Source organism: Gossypium hirsutum, chromosome D07 (genome assembly GCF_007990345.1).
Source record: "Gossypium hirsutum isolate 1008001.06 chromosome D07, Gossypium_hirsutum_v2.1, whole genome shotgun sequence".
Lineage (NCBI taxonomy): Eukaryota > Viridiplantae > Streptophyta > Magnoliopsida > Malvales > Malvaceae > Gossypium > Gossypium hirsutum.
The window spans coordinates 15,900,438-15,908,374 of NC_053443.1; the positions used below are offsets into that span (position 1 = coordinate 15,900,438).

The 7,937-nt window shown below is 31.7% G+C and overlaps 1 long non-coding RNA gene across 1 annotated transcript; it reads right to left on the minus strand.

Moving 5' to 3' along the window:
• Positions 1 to 376: 376 nt before the first annotated feature.
• Positions 377 to 2,181, minus strand: LOC107956643 (uncharacterized). Its single transcript, XR_005916167.1, has 3 exons — positions 1,825 to 2,181; positions 801 to 1,663; positions 377 to 718 (listed from the first exon to the last, which is right to left on the minus strand). It is a non-coding gene; the product is annotated as an uncharacterized lncRNA (long non-coding RNA).
• Between the last annotated feature and the right edge of the window lie 5,756 nt (positions 2,182 to 7,937).

Consider the following 7,937-nt stretch of genomic DNA (forward strand, 5'->3'; position numbering starts at 1 on the left):
TTTATTAAATTAGTTCTCAATAATAGCATAATGTCTAAAATTTTAAGAAAATTATAGTTATTTCATATAACCAATCTTGCCAATTATAATTTATTAAATAAAAATGAATTTATTAAAATATTATTTCAATTAAAATGTTTAAATTCACATAAAAAATCTATTAATCATATTTTATTAAATGAAATAATCTTCAATGAGTAAAATTTAATATATGAGTTCAATAGACAATTAAACTCCCTAATTAAATATTTTACTTGAATTTTGAACATTATAAACTTATAAATTAATTAATAGAATTTAATAACTTGTAATAAATTAATTATTTTAATTTGATAACTCAAACTAATTAATTGAATTTGTTAAATTTTGGTGGCGGAATTCAAAAAAAAAATAAAGGTATTCACGGGTGTAAATGGAGAGAACTGTGCATCCCCAAAGCGAAGAGAGGGTTAGGTTTTAAAGATCTATCAAAGTTCAATTTGGTCCTATTACCAAAGTAGGGGTGGAAACTTAATGCAACCCCATTGTTTGTTTGCACGAGTAATGAAAGCTAAGTATTTTTCGAAAGGGGATTTTATGAGTGCCAGGTTAGGTGCTTACCCTTCGTATACCTGGTGCAGTATTTGGGGAGCCAGATATTTTCTTGAGGAAGGGATAGGATGGCAAATTGGTAATGGGGAATTAGTCAATATTTGGAATGATAGGTGGCTTCCTGGACCTGGCAATGGCAGAATAAAATGTCAAAATATAGATATCAGGTATTCTAAAGTTTCTGATTTAATTAACAAGGAAACTAATACCTGGAAGTAAGAAATTATTTGCACGTTGTTTGGAGAGGAGCAATTGAAGAACATAATCTCAATTCCTTTGGTGAGCAATAGTCTACAGGATGCACCAGTGTGGCGAGGTGACAATACTGGGACATACGCAGCAAAAAGTGGCTACAGATGGCTTCTTACAGAGTGGGGTACAAGAATAAATAATGAAATCCTTACTACTTTCTTTACAAGACTTTGGGAGCTCAAGATTCCAAGTAAAATATGCATATTCTTATATGGAGAATTGCTAATGACTATCTACCTACTTTAATAACCTAAAATTCCGTAATTTGGTTGTCAACACTTTATGCCCGGTGTGCCAAACTGAAGAGGAATCGGTGGGCTATCTCTTTAGAGTCTGCATCTTCACGCAGCAGGTTTTGCAGGGTTTAGGAGTGGAAGTTCCAACATGTAGTAGAGAGTCCAGTTGGAAAAATTGGTTAGCAACGGAATTTGAAAATCAGAGCATAAAAGCATGTAGAATCAGATCTATCGCATATTGGGCAATTTGGTATAATCGCAATAAACTCTATCATGATGGTATTCGAGAGCAAGTAACTGAAGTTGTGGGATTTATTAAGCCTACAATGCAGAAACAACTATTATGGGGGAGAGATTAAAGAACTCATGTGATGTTAGACATTCAGTTTGGGAACCACCAGACAATGACACCATAAAAATCAATTTTGACGTTTCATTTAATCAAATAACAAGATGTTCTATCTCAAGTATCATAGCACGAAACAAGGAAGGTCTAATAATGGTAGCTTGTACCTACCCATGGGAAAACATTTCAGATCCAGTGATGGCCGAGGCAAGGGCGTGTCTGCAAGCCATTATTATGGCTGAAGATATGGGGTTCCAGGACATATGCATAGAAGGGGATGCGTTAAACATAATACGCAAACTAAACTCTCGGGTGAAGATAGATCGTGTATTAGTAACTTGATTAAAGAAATTAAGGGGAGAGGTTACAATTTCAAAAGTTTGAGTTTCAAGCATGTACCAAGGGAAGCCAACAAAGCGGCTCATGCGATGGCCAAGGAAGGAGGGCGTTACGGGTATCATCGATTCTGGATAGAGGAGGCGCCGCATATAGTGGAGATCCTGACAAATCAAGAGAGGAGAAATGGCAATCATGGTGGTTAGATAGAGAGGTTGAGTCCAGGCCTTGTGGTGTTTGTTCGCCCTAAGAACTCGCGATTTTGAAAGAGACTGGTATTAGAAGGTTTGATTTTGGGAGAAAATAGGTCTCTTGCATGGCTGATATGGTTTATTTTCAATAGAAGAAGAAGAAGGATAAAGAAGGGTTACATAGGCTATGTCTTTTCATTTTCACTTTTGGCGTTTCAGGTTACCATTAAAGCACTTAGGCACAGTTTTTTATTCCAGTTTTATTTATTATATTTTCAAGGCACCATTTTGGTGGCCAGTCATTATTTGAAAGCTTTAAATTTACTGTTTATTAGGATTGTAACCATTGTTAAGGCTTCTTCTTTTAATAAATAGTATCAGTTGCTTTCAAAAAAAAAATTAATCGCTCAAAAAACTTTTTAAATTTGTGAACTTCATACTTAGTCATGTAAGAGAATGTAAAATAAAATATGCATAAAAGCAATGATGCATGCACTCACTATAAGTCTTTTTTTTTGATATGATTTCCACTTTCTTTCTTTTTGAACATAATTTTTACTTTCTTTATATGATGGAAATTCACAATATGAATTCTATGGTAGGTTTTCAACAATTATCTCTCTATAACAGCACGTTGTTATAGGTGTATAACAGCTACCTCTCAATAACATACAAAATATATAGGGTTGTAATAGAAAGAGTTGACTATATATAACTATTAATTGGACCAAAATCAAAACCAAATTTACCAACTAATTTTCTTGAATTTGCTCGATTTTGTCGGTTAAGTAGGTTTTATTCACTAATTATAATAGATAATATATTATTACATAATATAATAATATAGTATGTAACTATTACCAAAACTTTAATACATATATAGCTATTATTATATTATATATTATAAAAAAAGATATAATATTACATAATATTATAATATTCAATAATTAATGCATATATATAAACTATTAACTGTTAATTGGTCAATTTAATAGGGGAGAGAAGATGGTGGTTCACCTATAGATAGGCAGAGAGACACTGAAAGTGTAAGGCCTTTTGTGGTAGATTTTAGGAAGATTAAGAAGATTTAGTGTGTTTATCCCTCCTTTGAGCCATTGCATGAATCATTTTATAGTAAGAGGCAAGGTTTGCTACGTGTTTAGAGACTATTGACAATGGGATCTAATCTTGCTTCTTGGCAATGGCAGTGATGTGACATCCTAAGATATGACATCTTAGGGGAGTTGAGTAATCAATGATTCTAAACTTCCCCATGTGCATCTCACAAATGTTTAGCAGAGGAATACATTGTATGAGGCTCGCTAGATTCAAGTATGCCTCTAGTGAGGTAGATGCATATGGTTCGCTAAGGGGTTACCTCTGCTGGAGAACACGTGTTCGGGTTTGCCACGTTGGGGTTCATCATGTACAGGTAAAAAAATTGCCCCCCAAAAAAGGTAATGTTATACAATGGCGTTCATGTGTTGAAGCCACTATTGAAAGGTTTGCAAAATGGGGTTGAATCTCACATAGGTGAATAGTTGAATTGAAGTTAACATTACTTTCTTTATGTAGATATATAAGTTAACATTACTTTCTTTATGTAGATATATATACATATATATATCTTTATTCCATTTTCTAATTTGAATTTTAAATTTTATCTGTTAAGGCAGGATATATATTCTTATTTGATAATAAAGCTGTAGATGACTATCCGCATGCATGCGTGTAAAAAAAATTATAAAATAATTTTAAAGCAAGGTTTTAATTACAAGTGTACAATGTCGAGATGTAATATTTATAGTGTTACAAGGGAACATGGAGTATTCCAAGGATCAAGGCCAAGGAATTGCTAAATTGGTAAATGTGATTATCAAGTCAAATATTAATTAAGCAATTACTAATCTAATTAGTTCAAGAATTATTACTGCAACCGAATAATAATAATGAAGAAATTGAATTTAAGTTATCAACAAAACTAAATAACCTAATCACTTCCCCCTTGCCTTAAAACTATGCAAATTATCAAAGCAATGGTCAATTAATCTATTAATTCCTCACTGAGTTAATAAACATGCTTCGAAGATATCACTCACCACTCGTAACTCGGAATCACGTCTTAGTCTCATCCTAACTAGAAATTACCACCTAAGATCTCCTCTCGATCTCACCTAGGCATATAGATCTCTTTTTGGTCTCACTACTTAACACGTTCATAATAAAGTTATGCATGATAGGATATCCTTTCGGTCTCACCTATCTCACATAGGTGAATAGTTGAATTGAAGTTGACATTACTTTCTTTATGTAGATTTATATACATATATATCTTTATTCCATTTTGTACTTTGAATTTTAAATTTTATCTGTTAAGGAAGGATATATATTCTTATTTGATAATAAAGATGTAGATGACTGTCTCGACGCATGTGTAGAAAAAAAAATTATAAAATAATTTTAAAGCAAGGTTTTAGTTGCAAGTGTACAATGTCGAGATGTAATATTTATAGTATTACAAGGGAAGATGGAGTATTCCAAAGATCAAGGACAAGGAATTGCTAAATTAGTAAATGTGATTATTAAGTCAAATATTAATTAAGCAATTACTAATCTAATCAATTCGAGAATTATTAGTGCAACCGAATAATATTAATGAAGAAATTAAATTTAAGTTATCAACAAAACTAAATAACCTAATAACTTCCCCCTGCCTTAGAACTATGCAGATTATCGAAGTAATGGTTAATTGATTTATTAATTGCTCACTGAGTTAATAAACATGCTTCGAAGATATCACTCACCACTCGTAACTCGGAATCTCCTCTCAGTCTCATCCTAGCAAGAAATTACCACCTAAGATCTCCTCACGATCTCACTTAGGCACATAGATCTCTTTTTGGTCTCACTACTTAACGCATTCATAATAAAGTTATGCACGATAGGATATCCTTTCGGTCTCACCTATCTCACATAGGTGAATAGTTGAATTGAAGTTCACATTACTTTCTTTATGTAGATATATATACATATATATCATTATTCCATTTTGTAATTTGAATTTTAAATTTTATCTGTTAAGGCAGGATATATATTCTTATTTGATAATAAAGCTGTAGATGACTGTCTGCACGCATGCGTAGAAAACAAAAAAATTATAAAATAATTTTAAAGTAAGGTTTTAATTACAAGTGTACAATGTCGAGATGTAATATTTATAGTGTTACAAGGGAACATGGAGTATTCCAAGGATCAAGGCCAAGGAATTGCTAAATTGGTAAATGTGATTACCAAGTCAAATATTAATTAAGCAATTACTAATCTAATCAGTTCGAGAATTAATAGTGCAACCGAATAATAATAATCAAGAAATTGAATTTAAGTTATCAACAAAACTAAGTAACCTAATCACTTCCCCCTTGCCTTAAAACTGTGCAAATTACCAAAGAAATGGTCAAATAATCTATTAATTGCTCACTGAGTTAATAAACATGCATCGAAGGTATCACTCACCACTCGTAACTCGGAATCACCTCTCAGTCTCATCCTAGCTAGAAATTACCACCTAAGATCTCCTCTCGATCTCACTTCGACACATAGATCTCTTTTAGTCTCACTACTTAACGCGTTCATAATAATGTTATGCACGATAAGATATCCTTTCGGTCTCACCTATCTCACATAGGTGAATAGTTGAATTGAAGTTGACATTACTTTCTTTATGTAGATTTATATACATATATATCTTTATTCCATTTTGTACTTTGAATTTTAAATTTTATCTGTTAAGGAAGGATATATATTCTTATTTGATAATAAAGATGTAGATGACTGTCTCGACGCATGTGTAGAAAAAAAAATTATAAAATAATTTTAAAGCAAGGTTTTAGTTGCAAGTGTACAATGTCGAGATGTAATATTTATAGTATTACAAGGGAAGATGGAGTATTCCAAAGATCAAGGACAAGGAATTGCTAAATTAGTAAATGTGATTATTAAGTCAAATATTAATTAAGCAATTACTAATCTAATCAATTCGAGAATTATTAGTGCAACCGAATAATATTAATGAAGAAATTAAATTTAAGTTATCAACAAAACTAAATAACCTAATAACTTCCCCCTGCCTTAGAACTATGCAGATTATCGAAGTAATGGTTAATTGATTTATTAATTGCTCACTGAGTTAATAAACATGCTTCGAAGATATCACTCACCACTCGTAACTCGGAATCTCCTCTCAGTCTCATCCTAGCAAGAAATTACCACCTAAGATCTCCTCACGATCTCACTTAGGCACATAGATCTCTTTTTGGTCTCACTACTTAACGCATTCATAATAAAGTTATGCACGATAGGATATCCTTTCGGTCTCACCTATCTCACATAGGTGAATAGTTGAATTGAAGTTCACATTACTTTCTTTATGTAGATATATATACATATATATCATTATTCCATTTTGTAATTTGAATTTTAAATTTTATCTGTTAAGGCAGGATATATATTCTCATTTGATAATAAAGCTGTAGATGACTGTCTGCACGCATGCGTAGAAAACAAAAAAATTATAAAATAATTTTAAAGTAAGGTTTTAATTACAAGTGTACAATGTCGAGATGTAATATTTATAGTGTTACAAGGGAACATGGAGTATTCCAAGGATCAAGGCCAAGGAATTGCTAAATTGGTAAATGTGATTACCAAGTCAAATATTAATTAAGCAATTACTAATCTAATCAGTTCGAGAATTAATAGTGCAACCGAATAATAATAATCAAGAAATTGAATTTAAGTTATCAACAAAACTAAGTAACCTAATCACTTCCCCCTTGCCTTAAAACTGTGCAAATTACCAAAGAAATGGTCAAATAATCTATTAATTGCTCACTGAGTTAATAAACATGCATCGAAGGTATCACTCACCACTCGTAACTCGGAATCACCTCTCAGTCTCATCCTAGCTAGAAATTACCACCTAAGATCTCCTCTCGATCTCACTTCGACACATAGATCTCTTTTAGTCTCACTACTTAACGCGTTCATAATAATGTTATGCACGATAAGATATCCTTTCGGTCTCACCTATCTCACATAGGTGAATAGTTGAATTGAAGTTCACATTACTTTCTTTATGTAGATTTATATACATATATATCTTTATTCCATTTTGTAATTTGAATTTTAAATTTTATCTGTTAAGGCGGGATATATATTCTTACTTGATAATAAAGATGTAGATCACTGTCTGGACGCATACGTAGAAAACAAAATTATAAAATAATTATAAAGCAAGGTTTTAATTGCAAGTGTACAATGTCGAGATGTAATATTTATAGTATTAAAAGGGAACATGGAGTATTCCAAGGAATTGCTAAATTGGTAAATGTGATTCTCAAGTCAAATGTTAATTAAGCAATTACTAATCTAATCACTTCAAGAATTATTAGTGCAATTGAATAATAATAATGAAGAAATTACATTTAAGTTATCAACAAAACTAAATAACCTTATCACTTCCCCCGTGCCTTAGAACTGTGCAAATTATCAAAGCAATGGTCAATTGATCTATTAATTGCTCTTTGAGTTAATAAACATGCTTCGAAGATATCACTCACCACTCGTAACTCGGAGTCTTCTCTTAGTCTCATCCTAGCTATAAATTACCACCTAAGATCTCCTCTCGATCTCACTTAGGCACATAGATCTCTTGTTGGTCTCACTACTTAACGCATTCATAATAAAGTTATGGAGGATAGGATATCCTTTCGGTCTCACCTATCTCACATAGGTGAATAGTTGAATTGATGTTCACATTACTTTCTTTATGTAGATATATATACATATATATCTTTATTCCATTTTGTAATTTGAATTTTAAATTTTATCTGTTAAGGTAAGATATATATTCTTATTTGTTAATAAAGCTGTAGTTGACTGTCCGAACGCATGCGTAAAAAACAAAAAAATTATAAAATAAATTTA